This window comes from Drosophila kikkawai, chromosome 2L, assembly GCF_030179895.1.
Source record: "Drosophila kikkawai strain 14028-0561.14 chromosome 2L, DkikHiC1v2, whole genome shotgun sequence".
NCBI classification, from domain to species: domain Eukaryota; kingdom Metazoa; phylum Arthropoda; class Insecta; order Diptera; family Drosophilidae; genus Drosophila; species Drosophila kikkawai.
This window is the reverse complement of record NC_091728.1, coordinates 20825145-20845166: the sequence shown is the minus strand read 5'-3', so window position 1 is coordinate 20845166 and position 20022 is coordinate 20825145. Positions and strand designations below refer to the sequence as shown.

Sequence of the window (20022 nt, the reverse complement as noted above, 5' to 3'; positions counted from 1 at the left end):
CTGGTATTATTTCAAAATTTTGGTATAAATTTTATGAAAATCGGACGACTATATCTTATAGCTGCCATAGGAACGATAGGGAAAGTAATAGAAAAAATTATAACTTCGTTGTTTTTTAACGTATTTTCATCTACGAGATATGAGCTTTAATTATTATTATAGATATTTGGTATAAATTTTATAAAAATCGGACAACTATATCTTATAGCTGTCATAGAAGCGATCGGTAAATGTATAAAATATATAAAGCTGGGAATGTAAAACTGTAACTGTCAAACTGTAAACATAATAAGTATAGGTAAAATTTAATGAAACTCTGTTTAGTGTCTGTTTTCGGCATTATAATTTATAATATAAATATGAAAACCAATCTGCAAGGGTATACAAGCTTCGGCGTGCCGAAGTTAGCTTCCTTTCTTGTTAAGAAATATTTTTAGCAACATAACTTATTAACTTCCTTTATTATTTTTAATATTAGTTATACAAGAAAAAATAGTTATTTAAATGTTTTTATTATAAACAATAAATCACCTAAAATGTAAACTTTTAAACATAAAAATACAAATTTTTGTCCTTCGTTTTTTGCTCCATAACTTTTGTTAAATTAAAAAATATTTTTACTTTTAAATAAAATTAAATTAAAAATTTATTAAAAACAACTTTTGAAAACCCCACTTTCTTAAATAATATTTTCTAAATTATCTCTTAATTATTTCAATTCTTTACCAGCCTAAAACCAAAATAATTAAATAGACAAACAAACACAAAGCAGTCTCTTCCCCCACAGGACATCATTAAATAAAGTGACGACATTGTTTTCCATTGCACAGCTTTTCCTAAGGTCACCCAAACACCCCTTATTTTCATTGCACATTCAATCGAATAAGGTGACTTCCATTAAACGACTGCAAATGAACATCAAACGAGTGTCAAAACAAACAGAATCGTTGGCCAGATCCTTGGGCGTGGATAATTTAACTGACTAAGCCGAGAAGAAATGGCCAGCGAATAGTAATAAACAAGGGGCAACAATCAGAGCAACTAATTAAATGCCACAACCCCCGCGGAAAACAACGAACGAAGGCAGCCAGCCAGCACAGACGAAGTCAAAGTCAAAGTTTGCCGACTCGTTTTCATTACGAGTTAATTTGAATGTAAATGAACAGAGGAGTGGAGCTACGGGGAGTGAGAGCTAGCTAAAATGTTTGGCTAATGTTTCAATTAAGAAGACAGTGAAAAATTTAATTTGCTTTCATTTGGCCCCGGCCTCGCTTGTGTCCAAATGGGGAATTGCCACCCAAGTTAGTGCGAGGAGTTTTCCTTTTGAAGGCGGGTTCGGCAGTGAATTTCGTCTGGTTTGTTGTCCCGGGTGATGTTCGCAAGGAATTTCAATGTTCCACTCATAATTTCATATAATTTCCATTAATTGTATGAAATTAATGCCGCTGGCTTTGAGGCTGAGTCCGAGACACAGGGGAAAAATATATAAATGTTAAGTTGAAATTGTTAATTAAAGTATTTATAGGAAATAAATCGGTTTCTTTAAGTTTAAGCCTTAAATATGTCTTTTTTGGTATTTCAAAACATATGTTTAATAAGGATAATAAATCATAATGGATAATTGTACAATTTTACTACCTTATTAAACATTTTCAAAGTATCTTTGTGAATTTGTTTTCAAAATACTTCGAAATATATATATGTTTTTTAAACCCTACAACCTCGTATCTTATTTTTCCCTGTGCATCTCCAGCTGAATCGTGTCTTGGCTCGTTGGCCACTCCAGTAGCCATTTTCATGATTTTCTACGCACTTTGGCAATGGCTGGCTTGGAAACTGTCTATGCTAATTTCCCAGTTTTGATGACTAGTCGGCTACCAGGGAGCTACTGGCAACGGCTACCTTTCATTTGGCTGTAACCAACTGCCTAGCCACGATCAACCATCGATCCATCGATTCACCGATCTTGAGATCCTGTGATCCGCCTAGTGCTTTGCATAGATCACTCAAGGGCATCGCCATGGATATTTGGTTCTGCTCGTGCGCCGCTCTGACTCCCAGTTTCCCTCGTCATCATCATTATCCTCATCATCGTCGTCATCTCCATCACAGTGGATTCTCCCGTCTGGGGCCATGGCAAATTCCCAGTTGGTGCTATCGGTGCAACATGCCCGGCCACGCCTCCATTTTGACTGGGCAATTGTCATGGACACGCGGACACGCGAAATCGGACTGATGAGAATATATTTTTTATTTTAGCAGTAAGAAGGTGGGTTAGCTCTATGGGATAATAAATGGGGTTAGAAAAGCTATGAAAAAGCTGAGGAAATATGGTGAAAGAAGCTAGGGAAATTGCGGAAAATTTGTTGAAATTTTATGGGCAATCATAGTGAAATTGCGGTGGTTTTTGTTTTAAGATTTGTAAACCCTTGCAGGGTATTCCAATTTCAATCAGAAGCTAATAAAGCAGTGAAGCAATCATTTCCGACCCTATAAATCATATATATTCTTGATCAGCATTAACAGGCGAATCGATTAAGCCAAGTTTGGCAAAAAAAAAAAATTTACAGATTTTTTCAAAAATTGATAAGGGGTTACATCATTAAAATTTCCAAAATTTGAGAAAATTTTCAATTTTTAAAAATGTTAAATTCGGTATGCAGATTTATTAACCCTATAAAAACTAACTCAACACTGCTTTCCAAATTGAAATTAATGCATTTTTGGCTGATTTATAAGATTTTTAGGTCTTAATTTAGCCTAAAATTATCATAAGAAATTATGGTTTAAAATTAATAGAATTTAATACTCTTTTGAGGGTGTTTTAGTTTATTATATTTGAGACTTTACCTAATTCCTTCTTCTAGTAAAAACCTTTGGTGATTTAATTTTCGTTGCCATCCTTCGTCCTGTCGTAGTGACAAGTGGCTTTGCCAGAGCCTTCTGCCTGAGAATGCAGTACAGCAACCTCCTTTCTGGCATTTCTTTTCCGCACACTCAGCACAAATTGCAATCAGAGTGCCCCTGCCTACCATGTCCTGCCCTGCCATTCATCCCCCTTGGCCCTCTTTAGCCACCGACTTTTTAGCACTTCAAATTGGCAAACAAACAAACTCACGTTCAAATGAAATGTGAGCATAAACAGAAAATTTTTCACACACACACACACACCCAGCCAACGGTCCGCTTGCTCCCCAGTTTTCCACTTTTTCAAAGCTCGTGTGCAATGGTAAACAAACTTGAAAAGCAAACCGAAAAGCAGAAGCGGAAATATTGCGCATACGTCGCGTTGCACGTGAAGGAAGCCGAAGAAGCAGCGGAATAAGAGCAATGAGCAGAGAAAAATGGGAATCAACCGAGGACGAGAAGCAGTGGGCCAGAGGTGGCATCACTTGACATGCAAATATGCATAAACAAGGCATGAATATTCATACACACAGCAGACACTTCTCCCAGTCTTCCTTCTTATATGAATGTATATATGGCCATCTCGCTTGCTCTGCTTTGGCATCTTGAAAAGGACTCGCGTCCTCGTCCTGGTGCCCATATCTCGTTTAGAGATGAAATGCAATGCGCATTGAAAAATTTGCCCGCAAACAATGTTTACTCAAGGCGAGGTGAGTGAACCAAAAGAGGAGAGATGACACCAAGTACAGTGAGGATTTGAAAAAGAGAGCAGGAAATATGGGGATTTTAAGAGATATGAACTAGATCTACTACTAGATAGCGTAAATATAAAAAAGTGTGTTTAAATTATGTTTTAATACCTGTATTGTATGAATATTTTAAAATATAATCTTTTTATTACATTTTACTTATTGTATGCACACTGTTTGCTTAAAATTATTTAGTTTTCAATACTTTTTCAATATTAAAGATGTTAATTTAAGGGTTTTATTATTTTAATGCCATATTTTATAATATTTTATAAGAATATGCAACTTTATATAATTTAAGCCACACTAAGAAACCGAAAATGTATATATTTTTTTAATTTATTTCCAAAAATATAACATTTCTGCCATTAAAAGCCATATTCTCAACTCTACAAATTAAGTTTAAGTTGATGTGGAATTTTCTAAAATTTTTTTTAAGGTTTCTAATTCTAAAAATGCATCTTTCTTACAATATTTTACTTGTTTATTATATTTTGTTTTTTAGTTTTTTATACCCTGTCGATCTCTATCGAGTATCCCCTGTCACCCCACATAATATGCAATTTTCACAGCATTTGCAATGAATGAATGCTGGCTTGTGTTTGCTTTGCCATTCACAAGAAACCACAAAATGCACCCAGGTCATTCACTTTGGTCCTGCAATATTCTTCACCCCCTTTGCCAAGTAAGATTCCTTCAAGGAAATTTTACAGAAATTTTCAACTGCTTAGAGAAGCAAACAACAATCATAAATCCTTGTCAATCACACGCGGCTGTCATCATCATCATCAGAGCAGTGCCATCGCCAGCCCTCGAGATAGGCCTTCAGCGCGTAGTTCCAACTTATCCAGCGACTTTTGTGACTTGTGACTTGCCTAAGCGGAACTGATTATAAGCCGCCGTCTGCTGCGACGTCATCGATTTGGCTGCGTGACAAAAATGCCTCTCTTTATTGTATATATACTTTTTTTTTTTGCGACTGTCTTTATGTCATTTATATGACGCTTCGACTTTGACAGCTGCGCGGTGGATCGATTCCGGGGGTGCGAGTTATGCAACACTTGAACTGTTAATTTCTTTGGAAGCTTCCTATTGACAACAATCAATCATTTTCCCATGCCACATACAATTTATACTATATAGATTGAAGGGAAGGCTGAAAGTCTGTCTTGGCTTGTGGATTATTAAATTGTAAGCTGAGGTAAATACAAGACAGACTGAAGAGGTTATTGAAGGACATTTGGAAATATTTTATAACAGAATTTAAATATGCCTCTATTAACCAAAGTATTTATTTAGATATTATTCATGGTTCGCTATAAAATATATATGTATTCCTTAAATTATAATGAAGAAAATAATTTATATATAAACCCTTCAAGGATCAAGAAAACTAAATAACTTCCTTTATCTCACCTCAAGAACCTAACCAAAACAAACTACCAGACAAATCCGTATCAAAAAGTCGAACAAAAAACTTAATTAAATATATTTTCATATAAAGTAGACCCTTAAATTCTCACCAAAAATTTGCATACAAAATGAAACCAAGCAGACGAAAAAAAACACAGTTCGTAAACCGCAAAAAACTCGGCCAAATCAGACACTAAAACTAATCCCCCAAATCTGCGACGATTGCCAGAGCAAATCAAAGTCCTGAAACCATAAAAAAGGCAACCAGCCCAAAGGCCCTGGGGCAACAATTTAAGATTTACGCCACTTAGAAGACATTTAAGCGTGCAACAAATGCGGCAACAACAAAATAAAAAATAAAAATAAAAAAAAAGCAAAGTCCACATGCAAAGGCCAAAGTCAAAAGCCGCCAACAAGTTGTTTTATTTTATTTTTTTTTGTATACCCTTGCTGAGGGGTACTACCATGCTGATGGGGATTTTGTAAGCAAAATATGGATTTTAAATATATTAAAAATTTATATTTTAAATGTTTTTATGAAGATCCAATCATTTTATAAAGAATTTAATTTTTAAAAAATTTTGTTTCCTTCTGATTTTTATTTTTATTTTAATTTAAAGACAGAAACTTTCAAAAATCGTTTTATTTTTAGCTTTAAATAAATTTTAATTAGAAAACTATTAATTATAAATATAATTAAGCTATTATAATTAGATAACGACCTTATAGCCTTTTAAAAAATGACATGACATTGACACTTTTTAAAATCACATAAATTATAAAATTACCTTTAATCTTATATAAAATATTTTTTTAAAAGATTTGTAAGGGTAGTCAAACTTCGACTTTTAAGCCCAATTTTCCCTTATCGTCATGGGTTGTTGTTGCCGTGCGTGCAGCTCCCAAAGGAAGCTTCTTTCCCAGCGCCTCTTTTTCTTTGGTTTTAGGCTCAGACTCTCTCTCTCTCTCTCTATCTTTATTCCCGGCCTGCCAAAAATCAAAAAGGGATTCTACCTCAACGGCCGACAGTTTACAAGGTTTTCTCGTGTTTCGACAACATTAATTTGTTGCCTCTTCCCTCCGTTGGGCAACATGTTGGGAATTTGTGTGGAGCCGCCAACATATTCCCAGCAACATGTTGCTAGCCGCAAAAACCACAGAAAAAGAAGAAACAGTAGCTGCTAGCAAACAATAAGAAAAATTATTTAATTTGAGTATGTATTTCATTCTTTTTTATTTTTGTAGCAAAAGTCTCATACAAACCGAAAAACCGCAAAATTTTACGAGCTTCTTGCCGCCCTTAACAATGTCTCATTGTCAAGTTTAAATCATTTTTAACGATCAATAAACGAATATGGTAAGGTTGAACTGTTGTAGAGGTGGGAAGAGTTATTTAAAAGTATATATCACGATTTTTAAGGAAATCTTAAGACCTTAAAGCTACTAAATAAAATACTAATAGACTGTAATTAATTGAAAATAAATAAAAATATATTTTTAATAAGATATTTAGACTGTTATGTTTAAAAAAAAATGTTGAAAATTATAGTTTATTTATTGCAAAATCCCTAAAAAAAATTCTAAAGAGGTCTCTTAAAAAATCCATATTTTAATATGATAATGCTAATAATCTTTGGATAATTCATAGATATTTTAAGAAACCTCTTCAAAATTTATTCTTATCGTGTCACTATACCACCCCTGGCGGTTATCTTAAGCCTCCAAAGAACAACATTCGAATATATCTGTTTCTCCAGAACTCATCCCTGAAGTCGCTTTGTGTGCGGTCTTTTCTCGAGTTAACTTGGAAGTCGGGAAAGGTGTAAAGCTAATTGAAAGCCCCGCTCAAGGCGGCCAACTTCAAAAGGCCACAAGAAAACGACGACTTTGTTGCGGAAGCCAAATCACTCTAACCAGAACTATTAAAGCCCAATGAGTTCCAGACAACATATATTGCATTATTTTATTGAATACTCGATGGGGAGAGTGGGTGGGAATGGGGTGGCAGACCCAGTTGATAAGCTTCGGATTGCACACATGTTTCGATATTTAGCCAAAGGTAAACAACACACAACGGTAGACAAATCTAGGTACAACTTTGTAAACATTTCTATCAATTTGTGGGCTTTATCAGTCTATAACTTTTGTCTCTATTTACCAAATGCTTCAAATTGACAGCTGTACTGCGGCGGCTAACTAAAAATCGAAAATTCCTGCGATTAAATTGCAATTTCCCCAACAGATGTTCTAGATTTACATACATTTTTTTTTATTATAATTGTATGCGGATATTTATTTCCCATAATTTCCGTTCATTTACATTTTCTGTGCAGAGAAAGCAGACTTATTTGCTAATAAAAATTCAAAAGATAAACACACAAATCAAAATCATAAGCCCAAAATGAAACTGAAACTGTGGGCGACCAGAGGAAAAAGGAAAAACAAACCGGAAAAATTCATACAAATGGGTGAAAAACAACGAAAAAAAAAAGGAAATGCGTAGAGAATTCTTGATATTTTAAGGGTAATTTGTTTTGGGCGGCTTATTAAGGCAACACGTGCGGGGAAATACCGCGAAATCTTATTAGAAACAAGAAAGGAAGCTAACTTCGGCACGCCGAAGTTTGTATACCCTTGCAGATATTATTTCATTACATTTCAACTATACTTATAATGTTTACAGTTTGACAGTTACAGTTTTACATTCACACCTTTACATTTTCTCTACATCTACCGATCGCTCCTATGGCCGCTATATGATATAGTTGTCCGATTTTCATGAAATTTATACCAAAATTCTACAATAATAAAATAAGCTTATATCTCAGAGTAGATGAAAATACGTTGAAAAACAACGAAGTTATAATTTGTTTCCTATTAATTTCCCGATCGTTTCTATGGCAGCTATAAGATATAGTCGTCCGATTTTCATAAAATTTTTACCAAAATTCTGAAATAATATAAAATGGCCATATCTAAAAAATGGTGCAAAAATGTTAAAAAACAGCAAAGTTATAATTTTTTTTCGAAAAATTTATCGAACTTTTGTATGGCAGCTATATGATATAGTCGTCCGATCCGGCCCGTTCCGACATATATAGCAGTGAGAGTATATAGAAGACTATATGCAAAGTTTCATTCAGATAGCTTTAAAACTGAGGGACTAGTTTGCGTAGAAACAGACAGACGGACAGACGGACAGACGGACAGACGGACAGATGGACAGACGGACAGACGGACATGGCTATATCGACTCGGCTGTTGATGCTGATCAAGAATATATATACTTTATAGGGTCGGAAACGTCTCCTTCACTGCGTTGCAAACTTCTGACTGAAATTATAATACCCTGCAAGGGTATAAAAATTAAACGACTTACTTGACTTTGAGCCCAACCAGAAAAATGGAAAAGCACAGAAAAAAATACATCCCAATGGGAGATTTGCATTGCTACAACTGATTGCACTTACAAATCGTAAAAAACGAACATGGCAAGCGGCGACAGGGAACAGCCATTAGGCCCACTGTGCACAGTGGGAAGCGGAGTAGTGGCAGACAGCGAGGGTTTGGGGGGTTGGTCTGGACTCGTGTTCTCGGCTGGGTTAATGCACAAAAGGAAATTATAATAAGCGCAGCTTTTCCCCGTACGGAAAAGCCGAGACGGGGCATGAAATTCATAAATAAAAGACGCCGCAAAGTAGGCAATGCAAATGCTTGCCGCCAGCATTCATTTCCCCGGAATTTTTCGTATTCTCCATATTTCGCCGGCTTTTTATCGCACTAATAAAAAGGATTTTCCCCGAACAAACGGAAAATCGTATTGAAGTCCCCGTCTCGCATTTCTTTGTATCATTTTACTGCAGGCGGCGGGTGGTCGTCAGGTCTCTGGGTTCCACCCTATTTATTTACTAGCCTTGTCATATTGCAACTCCACTGACTTTTCTTTTCTTTTTTTATTTAGCTTTCAGCCGTCGTCTGGCTTATTTTGTTTGTTTTTCCATTTTTTTTACTTTGCTTTTCCTTCCATTTCGCTTGGGTTTCCCCGACTATGTTACCTTATAAATGGATTATGGCAATTAGATGGTGTTCTGGTATGGTGATTGGGTTGACTCAAATAGGCAATCCATGTTCTTGGTTTGGGGTTTTGAAATCCATTAGAAAGGCTTAGGATTTGATTTGCTTAAAGATGAAATGATGATGGGTTGTAAGGGGTAATGGTAATGGGGAAAATGTAGAGAAATATATATAACAAAGTCATAAATAATAAATAAATAACAACTATAAAAGTTGGAAATTAGTAGGTTTTATTTCTCAATTGGAAATGTGTGAAGTGTTTTTAACATTTAAATAAGATTTTTTAAAGCTTTTTGACTTTTATTTTGACAAGTGCCAAGAACGATGTTTTAGAAAAAAGAATTGTTTTTTAAATATACATTTTTAAGGAACTATATTTGGCTTATAACTGCTAAAATATTATTGGAAAAGTTCTTTAAAATGTTAAGAACTACTTCTTGAAAAGTTTAATAACTAAAACTAAATGTTTTCCAGGAAAACATAAGCTAAGAACATAACAATCACCTTTTAACAACCGTAAACCCCAGAACCCCCTTTCAAAATAAACTCTAAAATTGTATGTATTTTTTAACTACTCGATTTCCCCCATCATTAGTACCCCTACCAAAACCTCCAACAACTACTGAAAACTATTACTTCTGCCAGTCATTCCCCCCACCAACAACCGAATGAGAAACCAATTAAATGCGAAACAATCATCATTAGGCAGTGCCATACAAAATGATAATTCAAATGTTTTCAGCTGAGTGGCCAAAGCGAATCGAAGCAGAGAACATGGAAAATATAACTAAATATGCGGTGTTTACCGTGAAATTGAACAAATAATATGCCAAGAAAGTAGGCGCCTGACGAGAGATTGGAAAAAGTTCGAAAAGAGCGACTATTATTAATGATCTGATATATCAATCGGGGGGGGGGGGGGGGGGGGGGGGGGGACGGAATATTTACAAATTACAATTTGAACAGGGAACAGGAAAATATTTCAAATTCGAACCGTTCGAAATTCTTTGGAGCGCACAAAATTCCAACCAAAAACTAAACTAAAACGGAGAAGGAAGCTAGTTGGGGGGAAGAGAAATATGTATGCTAGACCATAGAGCCATCAAAGACATTTAAGCATTTTGCGGTTTTTTGTGTGCATGGGATGCCTTTTGTCCTGTGGCAGGACATGTGCAGAAAAGTGTCGCATATGTGGCTCGACTACGTTTTTTACATGATATCCCGGGATTTATCCCAGCCTGGGTCTCCGCTTATTGCCAGGCATTTATGAAATTCCGTGCGGAATTTCGGGGCGGGCAACTTGAAAGCCGAAAGCCTGAGACCGAGACCCAGAACGACGAGACATCCGAAAAAGATGAGCAGACAACTAATACCGACCGACCGAGATGAGGTTAACAAACTGAGACCTCCATGCGAGTGTGCCTGCGTGTGTACTTCTCTTACTTTTTCTAGTTTTAATTTATATGTAAATTAGCCAAAGCGGGGAAAAAGCATCTGCTGAATGAAGGCAACTACTATTAGCACAAAGCTGTAAATAATGACAACCTGAGTGCAATTTGATGACAGTTGCAGGACAGAGTGTGCAGAATGAACCTTAAGCCACCTCCGCCGATCCAAATCAGGCTAAAAATTGATGGAAAATATATATAATATCAAAAGCAAATCAAAATCCAGCCATAACAAATCAGGCATGAAATTGTACAATTTATGGACAAGTTCAACTTTGGTCAGACATCATAAATTAAACAAATTTTAATCAAACATAAGTAGCACAAAACAAAAATACAGACAGCTTCGCTGATCGCCTAATATCTTTCCAATTTTCTCACAGTTTTCGTGATCCACAAATCACTCGAGGCGAAATACGAATAATGAGGAAGAGAAGAAGCCATCTTCGGGTTTATTTAAACATTAATTAAATGTTCAGCATGGGGAATGAGTAGCCCAAATCTATGTCTGTATATAGTATCAGGCGTGAAAGTCTGTAGGTTAAATTTATGAAAGCTGACACAACATTTTAACGCCAGTTGGTAATCGAAAACCTCATCGTAAATCGTAATCGTGGGGATAGCAATCGCAATTGCAATCATCCAATGACAATCGTCATAATTTATGGGTCCTTCCTGGCCTGGTCTGGTCTGTTGGGGTTTGGTCACCGCAAATAGCCAAACAACATAACAACTAAATTGATAAAAGCCACAAAAACCAAAAAAAGTAAAGGCAGGGAACGAGAGCAGATTGTTAAGGTTTCGATCAAGGGTCGAACTTGGAATACACTTTTGATTACAAGAGCGAAACGAAAATATACAATAGGATTTTTATTGGTAATTAAAATGTTAAGATGTTAGGTGTTTTTATATTTTATTGATAAAGATATATATATAGATATAGATATCATGTTCATAATACGACGGAAGAAACTATATATTTATTCATACTATGGCGATATTTGACACTAAAATCGATACATACAAAATTATGATTTTTTTAGACTAAATTGTCGCAATTAAAATGTTAATAGTTTTTTCAAAATTGTATTATAATAAAAAAATATTTATTATAAATAAAGATAATATATAAGAAAATAAATGAAATACCATTTATCGATAATATCGATATGTTAACCTTAAATGCGTTAAATTGTATTAATTACAATTTTCATAAATCAATAATATATATACATAAAATATATAAAATAAATAAAATGCGTTATATTTTGATATTTCATAATTTCAAAGATCAAAATGTATTACATTTTCAATATGATATTGACCGCAATATATTTCTCGATAAATCATATCGGTCTTCTTATCTCGATATACAAATTTAATACCATAAAGGCTTAACGTTTTGTATTGTTAATTAATCTAATAAATACCAACATTTATATATAATATAGTATGTTTTATTATGATTCTTGTGTTATTCCACATTTATAACAAAACCCTTAAAATCACCCATATTCCCCTCCATATTTAAGGGTATATATAAAATACCAATTGAAACGAAGCCGGTGGCAATTGGGGCAAGAGGAATGGGAGCCAAATTGAACTGAACTGAACCTTCGGGAGCTGCTGCTGCTGCTGCTGCTGACTGACTGACAGCAATCGAAAGCTATGCAATAATAATAACGACAGAACGTCGAGAGGTGAACCCGAACAGGGAGCAGCTGCCAACATTCACACGTCATTTAATTTCGATTAGTCGTCGTCGTCGCCGCAGAGAGAAATTGGTAAGACAAACAAATAAAGCGACAAATGCAATAATGTCGAATGCGGATGGAAAGCCAAATGCTTTTGTGGTCAATACTCGCTCACACTTTGTCTCTGGTAATTGTCGCCTTTGACCACGAAAAATGTACAAAATGCCTAATTGGCACTTGGCAACAGAGTATGGCCAAGGCTCTCCACCTTAATTATTGAATTCTCCCCTGAGTACCTTCGATCTTTGCTCGTTTTTTGTTTTATTTCCCATCGAAGTTGCAGGTGAAAATCATCGAATGACAGTCACAACTCCACTGCATTCGATTCACATTTTTGATTGATGATTTAATTTAAAACGAAAAAAAAGCCAAGAGGTGCTGAGAAATCCTCTAATGAAGACACGGCCTACATCCGTTTCTGGTTCTGTTTTATTTTGTTTTAAGGGAATTCACTGATTAAACCATGAGAAATGACCTGGGGCAGGGCTATTAGTGACAAGCTGAGATTAAGATTTTAATAGAAGGGAACTGGGAATGGTTTATACAGGTGTAAAAATGCTTAAACCTTATTATCATTTATATATTTATTTCTTATTAAATTCATTTACTTACTGATGTTACCAAATTACATTTAAATATCTTAATTTCTTATTATAACTTGTTTAATCCACTCTCCCTCTCCCCCCAAAACATTCATCAAAGCTGCCCCAAATTAGGCCAAAAATCCAACCGAAAACCCATTCCCAAAAACTCTACGCAATAGGCCTGCTGCTGCACACAAAGGGCTAAAAAAAGGAAAATGTTTTCCCAGAGCGTTTAACACCAGCCAGTTGGAGCCCCCGAAAATCCGACTGCCTTTAACCCTCCCCCAGAAAAAACCCCACAAAGTGTGAATGAAATAAGTTGGACCAACACGGCAACAGCAAAAATTTTTCGCTTTGAAAATGATTATTAGGTCAGTTGCGGCTGACAGGACGAGGAAATTGGGAAAAGCAGGGCGGCATCAGCAGCTGGACAAACGCCGCCGAAGGCAATGGCCAGGACAAAGACCTCGCAAAGGGGGGCAACAAGGGGTTAAGCCTCATACGAAAATAGCTGGGATTCCTTTTGAAGTTTACGCACAAGTATGCCTTGGAAATATAAACCCATCGAACTCCTGAAAACCCAGGATGCAGGATAATAATTAACGCAATAATCATCGATGAATGGCTAGGAAAATGAGAGGAGCAGAGAAGCCAGGGAAAATTATAGAAAGAGAGAGCCAAAATAAGGAAAAGGCTGTCATATTGGATGTTTTGTAGCTAAAAGTTAAAATTATTAAATAATTAGTATAGGGATTATATATAATTTTGAACTAAATTAAATTTTAAATGTTGTATTTGACTACAAAAATGTATAAGCTTTTTTATAATACAAATTTTAGGTTTTTTAAAAATATAATAAAATTTATAGCTCCAATTATAATGAACTTGTAAATATATTTTAACCAATTTATAAAAATAAATCAAAAATATATTATCTTTTTTAGCTATATTTTTCTGTTATCCAACCTTTGACATCACTGAGAGGAAGCTGCGGCTGGTCAATGCTTAAAATGATTAACACGCTTAACCCGTTGGTGCTCAGGCATGCGCTCGGCACCCTTAACCCCCCCTCGTTTGGCCCCCACTCGTCCCGTTGGCCATCGCCCTGCGTGTGTTCATTTTGTAATTTGCGTAGGTGATGCCATGGAATTTGATTTTCACACGTGTTGCTTGCTTGCCAGCTACTGCTGCTGCTACTACACCTGCTCCCTGCTTCCACCTTACTATGCCCATCCCGCCCCCTTGTCCTTGTTGCTCATGTTAATGTTAATAATAATGGAAATGCTGGGTGTGTGCAATTATCTTCCATTTCATTGATTCCACACACGCGCCACATAAAAATAGAAAGCGCCGCGAGAGAATAACAGAACCCATAGGCCTAACCAAGGGCTTTAACCCATTAGGAAAGCTACGGCAGATGGAGTTGAAAATTGGTATGCGAGTGTACTTTGAACTTATTGGAAAGGTGTAAAGGTTTCGGGGGGAATCGCATGGGGAGTTTATGAGATATACGAATTTTCAGAGCATTTATCAAAGGGTTTCAGCTGATATTCTTAAAGAGCTGCAATTTATTTTATTTATATTTCCCAAAAGTGCCCCCTCAAAACGGAATATAAAATTTAATTCGAAAAGAAATTCCCCCAAAAGTTTGGCTTGTGTTAAATTACCTTTCGGTCAGCAATTTACCTGCGCTGGGATAACCTCAACCTCGAATTCAATAATTTCTTATGGATTGAAGTGGCTGGCAAGTTCAAAGCTCACGTTTAGGCCAAAAAGCGGAGAGAAGGCAGTACGAGAAGATGAAATAGTAATAACAATAATCATAAATACAGCGAGACGATGACAACCCTAAAACATCCGAAAGACCAGCTCATGACATGAAAATCTGCACAAGCTCAAGATGGAATCGCATGGAATCACAGATAAATTGTGTAAGTCATGGAACCAAAAGGGGGAAAATGAAAAGAAAAAATGGTAAAACTAAAGGCAAAAAAAAAAGAAAACCCCACTACTACGTGAGTAGGAGGCTGAAATGTTGCGCGTGCGCAGAAATTGAAATGAAAATTGCTGGGCAGCGAAATCATGAGCTCTCGGTGTGCCTTTTTGTGGGAAGAACCTCTTTCCAGATAAGTCATGGGAAGATCGCTGCACAGATATCCCATTTAATTGCTCAATTGTTGTGTTGACAACTGGCGGCTTAAATAATGTAAATATTTATATTTAGACCACATAAAAACAGGGCTAAATAAGATGCGCTTCGGAGAGAAATACCCACATTACCCCACAACAAAATGTGATGGTGATTTTTTTTGCTTTGCAAAATGCGAAAATCCCATTAAAAAGCACGCAATTAAGGGAGCTAAAATGCTAAAATGTCTTGGCCTCATTTTAATGGCCAGATAAGCATCGACTATATCGGGTCGACAGCTCTCTCTCCTCGCTCTCTCGGCCATTTTGTCCAAACGAAATGTTTGCGTGTGCCGGGCAATTTATCAAAACATTTGATTTAGTTGTAAGAAAGCATTTTCAACTCAATTTCAGTTGGACGTTCGGAACCCTCTTATGCCGTCTTCATACAGGAAAAATGGCAGCTTACATGGTTGCTCCTGGAACTAAGGGTCGGGTTGGGTCCTTGCCTTCTTCAACGGCTTCTACCGTCGGCAATTTAAATGAGTCCTGGTGGCTCTTGGATGGGGTTAAAGTAATTTTAAATACAATTTATGAGGAAGTTTACAAGAAGCAAGATTCGTTTTTGTGTTTAATTTTTGGTAAAGCCTTAAAAATAAGGTTTTTCAATACATTTAATTATAATTTTGAAATATTGGGGTAAATATATTGCTAAAGTTTTTTATATTCTCTGAGTACTTACCAAGTTACACAGAATCTTTAAGTAGGTTAGATCTGCAATTAGAAAAACATTTTTTAAAGAATTTTAGCTTTGAAAAAAGTCTAAACTATAAAACATACAGTCTAGAATTTAGTACTTATTTCCTTACAATAATAACCATATTATTAATAATGCTCAAACGCTAAATTTCACTTTAGAATTCATACTAGAAATTATGATTTGTGTTCATCAATTAGTTCTCATAATTTCCCCGGCAATCAAAGGTAATTAAACGGGCCGACTGAAACATTGAAATGAACCTGTTGTTGTAGCACTTTGTAATTAAAATGTCTGATACAAAACCAGATGCAAATTAACCAACAAAAAAAACTTGTAGCATTTTGCTATAATTTTTGCCGCTGATAATTTTATGCAAGAGCGGCTAAAAATGAGACCTCGCTGGTGTTGTATTTAAATGGGCAAGGGGCGTAGCAGGGGGTTAATTGTCTTGGCGAGAAGAGAACACACAGCATGAGCACCAAGAAGTGGAATAGTATCTTTGTATCTTATAGTTCTTATATTGTGTATCTTTTATTTTTGGAATATTTTATAAGAAGTTGTAAATAATATTATTTATAAGAAAAAAGTTTGGTTTTTATAAACTATTCAGTTAAATTCAAATTATTTTATTATAAATTTTATGTATTCTTTATTATAAATAAGATTTAATAAATAAATATGTAACGCTAGACTTTTGTAATTTATATTTACATAAATAGGTAATTTCATTGATTTTCTTAAAAACCGTTTTAAAATTACAATTTAAAAAAGTTTCTACATACATATATACATATATGTATTTTCGAGGGCACTTATTGTAATAATTTAAAGAATACTTTTTTAAATCAAAAACTACTCCTCATCTTATAATTTTAAGGAATATAATTTTAAGGAATAATGATCATATATTTTATGGGACTTATATCTATTTAATTTAAAGAAATCCTATTATATTTGTAAATTAAATTAAACATTACATTTTAGTAAAAGCATAATTAAAATACATGTTTTTAAAGAAGAAAATACCTTTGCTTGCCTAAGTCAATTTAACAAAATGCCGTCGGATTTTGCAGAGTACCTAATTTAAAGTTTCTTTAGTTTCTCTTAAAAATAAAATTAAAAATATAAAAAATTTCCAAATTTAGATGCAACATTTAAAGCCAAAAGCAAGGAAAATTAAAGTTTTAGCTCACTTGATGTGCTCCCTGGCCCTATTTCTAATCAAATTCCCTTAAATTCCAAAAATTTAGAAAATGTTGATTTGTTTTTTCTTATTTTTCCTTCTATTTTTTGTTGCTTTTCGCTTGCTTGATTATAATTTGTTTTATTTGTTTTATTTGTTTTGAACACGTTTCGGGGATTGCTTCTGCTCACAACAAATACAAGGACGTAATAACAAGAGAAAAAGAGAGAAGAGAAAAACGATGAAGAACGATGGGTTTAAGTGGGGGGGTAAAGGGGAGCAGATTGGGGCAGCGACGCCGACGTCGACAGAGCGGCAATACATTTGTATTTGTTTGTCATTCCGCTCAGTGTGTGAGTGCTTTCGCTCCCTCTCTCTCATTCGCTACCTTGCTCGCTCTGTTTCATTTCAATTCCCATTTCAATTCAGATTGCGATTCCATTTCCATCGCCGAAACTCCGCCCCTAAAAGCGTTACACTGCGCAGTGTTCCGTTTCCACAGCGTTCCGCTATGTACTGGTTTCTGCCTTTGCTTCAGTCTGCTTTTATTTTTTTGTTTTTGTCTTTGCGGGTTGTTTTTGCATTGCTTCTGCTTTTGAATTTTTTTTGCTTTATTATTTACTTAAGAGCTTGTGTCTGTGTGAGTGTGTGTGTTTGTGCATTTGTTTATGCGTCTCGTTTTACAATTTAAAGGCATTTCCTTTGTGGAAAAAGTCCTTTCTCCGAAATTTCAGCACTGCGCACTCTCGCTCTCCCTCTTACTCTCTCCAAAGGACCCTCTCTCTATCTATTTCAGTCACTCCCTCTGTGTCCCTATATTGCTCTGTCCCGTTCCTGCCACACTCAATCAGAATATATTGTTATATTGAATAAATATTTTACTTACAAGGTAAAAACAATATTTTGGCTTTAGTCTATGCTTAATTTTTGGGGTTTCAAATGGGCTACACAGGAAACATTTTCGGTGTATTTCCTTTTGATATTTGGGTCCTTAATTTAAGTAGATTTTTGAATTAATGAATAAATTCGCATTTTTATAAAGCTTACAAAATAGTTTTAAATATAGAATTAAAGGTATCTTATTGAAATAATGCCTATAGAAAATATTCAAAATAAAAGATTTAACATTTCCTTTATTGTAAAAGTATAGACTTTTTAAAAATAATAGAATAAAAGCCATTATTTTAATTTCTATAACTTTTGTAAATGCTAAAATATGAAGAGAATAAATACTAAAAAATATTAATCAGCTTAATAAAAAGAAAAACTTCGATGTTTTATTCTTATTCAAAATCCTCTAATTCTCCCATTTATTTCTCGGTGTATTTGCTCTGTAGGGTTAAGGGGTTCGTTGGGTCCTTTGGCCTGCACTAATTTAAAATTTATGTTTTTCCAAATTTTGCTGGCAATTTAATTTTGTCCGTTGTAGTTTGCGTCGAGCAGAACTTTACGACGATGACGATGATGGTGCAAGGGGGCTAAGAAGTCCGAAAGGTGGGGTTTTTAGGGGGCTAAGAAGGTCCTCCAACTAGGTTTATTTATAGAACAAACTTGCCGGAACTTCTGCGGAATGTAAATTTCTTCATAACGAATTCATTTCAAAGAGGTTCTGAAGCCCTGAAAGTGAACATTTTAAGTTTTGGCATTTTGTTTAATTTTTAAATTAAACTTGCAGACTGTTACAAGGTGTTTTCTTCTTTAATTAAATTAGGGAAATATGAAATACTTAAATAAGTCTTTAATAAATTAGAATACATATGTAGACAATTTACTTAAAAATAAATCAGTAGCGTAAACATTGTTATTGCATCTCACAAAAGATAACTTCCTAAATGAGCAAGATAACTAACAAAAATCTATTTGTTTACTATACTCAAAATTCGATTTAAATTTAAGAAATTAAATTCAATTCTTAAACCTTACATCTTGCTTTCTATTAGTTTTCGCTGAGCAAACCCAATTTCACCCCCTTTGCCATTTTTTCCAAGCCAAGTAATTTTCTCCAATTATCTTTTGGTGTTTGAAAATTGAAAGATTAATTGCCAGTGAAATGCAAAAATAATTTCGTATCTCCTGCGAAGAAGAAGAAGCATTTTCATTGTATACCCGGGCTTCCTTTTAAATCTCTTTATTCGAGGCGGTTTATATACAGTTTCCATGTACATGGTGGAGAATCCTGCCTGGGCACCGCTTTTCTTTATATCCGCCATTTTATTGCTTTTTCCCCAGTCAGCTCTTACCACCAACCTCCTCGTGCCCCTTTTTGGGGGAAAAGCTCCTCGCCAAACTCTCGACATTTCATTTGCAATTTTCTTTTCTTGCTTGCATTTTATGACTTTTTCTTTAGCACTTCTTGAGCGGTGGGAAAGGGAGGGCCCGCCAGCCACACCTACACAGACATAGAGGAGAATTTTCCTTTGGATTTTTCCAGCCCAACACCCTCTGCACTCTTACCGTCCCCCCCCCCCCAGTCTCTCTGGAAATTGGCAACATCTGTGTAATGCAATTTTCCCTTTTGGCTGGCAAGCGATTTCTTTTGTAGTTTCCTTCTTGCTTTTTCTCTTCTATCATTTCTGTTTTTCCACCATGCCCCTGGTGGCTTTTCTTTTCGCCATCTTTTTAATTCCCATTGCCTTGGCATTGCAGTTTCCAACAGGCCAAGTCGTCCTGCAGGATTTATGTGGCCGCCAGGATCTTTGTGGTGGCAGTTGGACCAAAGCCACGCCCCTAACTAGGGGGGGAGGGAGTTGGGGAATCCGCCGAGAAATAGGAAAGAATATTTACCCCGAGTCATTGTTGGGTTTTGCAGGCTTTTCCTCTCCTCGCATCCTTTTTCCCCCCAAGCCAACGCCAACGCCGCAAAGTGTGCTACAAAAATTGTACAAAGTTTCCCTATTTAATGTCGGCGCTCTCCACACAGGATATGTCTGCGGATGAGCGTAATTTAGATATGAACCGAAAGAGCCCGAAATCTCAAACATATTTTCCTATTTTTTATTACCCCACTTCGATAATACTTTGTA

At 35.5% G+C, this 20022-nt stretch overlaps 1 protein-coding gene across 1 annotated transcript in view; it reads right to left on the bottom strand.

Moving 5' to 3' along the window:
* LOC108072576 (phospholipase A2 inhibitor beta) overlaps window positions 1–20022 on the bottom strand; it is a 60976-nt gene that overhangs the window by 11094 nt on the left and 29860 nt on the right. Inside the window, exon 2 of the mRNA XM_017163782.3 lies at window positions 15799–15830. The gene's annotated coding sequence lies outside the window, so the exon portion shown is untranslated. The remainder of the gene's footprint in view (window positions 1–15798; window positions 15831–20022) is intronic.